This window comes from Mandrillus leucophaeus, unplaced genomic scaffold, assembly GCF_000951045.1.
Source record: "Mandrillus leucophaeus isolate KB7577 unplaced genomic scaffold, Mleu.le_1.0 Scaffold2, whole genome shotgun sequence".
Taxonomy (NCBI): domain Eukaryota; kingdom Metazoa; phylum Chordata; class Mammalia; order Primates; family Cercopithecidae; genus Mandrillus; species Mandrillus leucophaeus.
Window position 1 is genome coordinate 13,488,029 of NW_012102031.1, and position 2,698 is coordinate 13,490,726.

The window sequence follows — 2,698 nt, forward strand, 5'->3', positions numbered from 1 at the left end:
GAGCACCTACTGTGTACAATGCACCACAGTCGGTGCTGGACTGGGAGTATACCATGATGAACCAGACCCTCAAGTAGCCCAAGAGTGAGACCTGTGACAGATCACAATCGCTGGAAGGATGGAAGATGACAGTGCGGTGTGGGATTTTAGGGGCCTGGGGATTTGCTTCCCAGCAGAAAAAAAAAAAAAAAAAGAAACACATCAGAAAGGACATCGCCAAAGAGAAGGCATTTGAAGTAGGCCTTGTGGGAGGCAGGGACTGAATACAAGGGTGTTGCAAGAAAGGCATTCCAGGGAGAGGGAACAGCAGAAGAAAAAGCTGGAAAGAGAATGGAGGGGAGGCAAGGGACCTGGGATAAGGGAGAAAGGAAGGGGAAATTAGCTCAGGAGGGACCCAAAAGGGCCTTGAGTCTAGGCGAAGGCATTTACAGTTTTTACTGAGGGTAATAAGGAGCCCAGGGAGGCTTTGGAGCAGAGGAGGGACATATTCAGAAGCCAGCTTGAAGAAGATGGGCCAAGGCTGGGTGCAATGGCTCACTCCTGTAATCCCAGCACTTTGGGAGGCTGAGGTGGGCAGATCTCTTGAGGTCAGGAGTTCAAGACCAGCCTGGCCAACAAGGTGAAACCCTGTCTCTACTAAAAGTACAAAAATTAGCCATGTGTGGTGGCATGCGCCTGTGATTCCAGTTACTCGGGAGGCTGAGACAGGAGAATAGCTTGAACCTGGGAGGAGGAGGTTGCAGTGAGCCACTGCTCTCCAGCTTAGGCGACAGAGCAGGAAGACTCTGTCTCAAAAAAAAAAAAAAAAGAAAAGAAAACAAAGAAGATGGGCCAGAGGTGCTGGGAGCAGAGGGGAGGAGACGAGAGTAGGGGAGAGTTCCTGACTTTACCCCTCATGGCTCAAGCTCCAGCCTGAGGTGTGTTGGGTACTGGGGAGGCCCCACCCTGCAGAAGAGGCAGATCTGCTCATTACCTTCTTCCAGGGCTAAGGTGGACTCTCCTGGGACTTAGCAAGGCCACCTATGTGCATGCCTCTGCCAGGAGCCAGCCATGTGGGATACAATGTCCTGAGTAAGCACCAGGTCCAGATAGTCCTGATTGTCACTTACTCCATGGCTGCATGGCCCCAGGCATGCTGCTTCCCTCTTCCAGGCTCTGTCAGGTAGGGAGGAATAGTCTGGGGCTCAAGGAGCACATGAAGCCTTTGGACTAGAACTTGACATGGAGCCCAGCAAATGGTCTCTGATTAGAGGTGAAGCTGGTGATGCCTGCCTATATCACCTTAGCCTCACTACTCCCTAGCTGCAGAACCTGTGTTTCTCTGCCTAAGGACGCTCTCCAGCCTTCTGAATTGTGTGCACAGCAGGCCAGAAGTGCCAGCAGAATTGACAGCCCCTGGAGCAGCCCTCAACCGAAGACTGTCCCGAGTTGCTGTATAAATACCCCAGTTCCCTCCCCACTCAGGCAAGGAAACGCTGAAGGGGGGCGTTCCCTGCTGCCTCCCAGAAGTCCCCACTGAGATTGAGTTCTTCTGTACTTCCTTGATAACCAGTCCTATACAGCTGCCTTCCGTTCTCTGTGTCATTTCCACACTTCCCTACTTGTCTTTCTCAGGACACATCTCTAATAAACTTGCACTGATCTTCTTGTCTCAGGGCAACCCAGACTACTACAAATACCTACTGTGTTCCAGGTCCCATGCACACCACGTGATCTCATGTGTCCTCATCTTGGGCTCTGGCTTTCTGCTTGTCCAGTGGGTGGTGGGGGCAGATGTAATGAGGAGTCCCTCCTCACCTCTCATCCTGGCTCCCAGGCCAGGTGTGGCCCAGCTCAGGATTGCATATCCACCTGTTTGGGTCTGGGCCTGGGAAGTCTCATCCTCAACCCTGAAGCCATGTGCCCTAACAGCTGGGATGAATCATGGGCAGTTGCTCTGGACATGTCAGGTGGTAGACGAAGCCTGGGATGAAAGTGAAGGCATGATGACAGTGACTTCTGGGTCTCTGTTGGGGGTGAAAGATGACTTGTCCTGGCTCAAGGAGGCGTCTTAAGGGACCACAGGAGTAGAGGGTAGGGGATTGAGAGGCAGGATGAACTGCCACCCCCATGTGCGTGAAATCAGGTGGTGTCAATTTCAACATGCCCACATCAATGCTCCCAGGAAACATCGCTGTCCTGATTTTGCAAGTGAGGATGTGAACCCAGGGCAGGCTGAGTCCAGGGCCCCGTGCCTGAGGCACCTAGGAAGGAAACGAGCCCCACCAGTTGCCCTAAGGCTGACAGGAAGGAGTGGGATTTCTGGGCAGTGATAAATGTGGGCATGGCTGCCAGCTGGGCAAAAGGCAGGCCACCTGGAGGGAGCCACAGAGCGGAGCCTGGACCCACTTATGGGCAGCCCATCGCAGACCTGAGCCCATCGCAGGAGAAGTCGCTGGCCCAGGTGAGTGAAGGGAGAGACTCCTACACCAGCCTCAGTTTCTCCTTCTGCCATGGAGAGGGGCAGGACTCAAGGTCCTTGAGGTTCTTTTGAACTCTCCAGCTCTGGGTCTCTTCCCAACCATGAGGGACTTGGCAGCTGGAGGCTACACCAGCACTAGCCAATAGAAATACCACGCCACCATAAATGCAAGCCACATAGGTCATTTGAAATTTTCTTTCTTCTTTTTTTTTTTTTTTTTGAGACGGAGTTTTGCTC

General features: G+C 52.9%; 1 protein-coding gene across 1 annotated transcript in view; it reads left to right on the top strand.

Moving 5' to 3' along the window:
• The first annotated feature begins 2,401 nt into the window (after nt 1-2,401).
• The window catches only part of LOC105539047 (putative SEC14-like protein 6), a 14,655-nt gene continuing 14,358 nt past the window's right edge, over nt 2,402-2,698 (top strand). The window contains exon 1 of the mRNA XM_011979147.1: nt 2,402-2,443. The gene's annotated coding sequence lies outside the window, so the exon portion shown is untranslated. The remainder of the gene's footprint in view (nt 2,444-2,698) is intronic.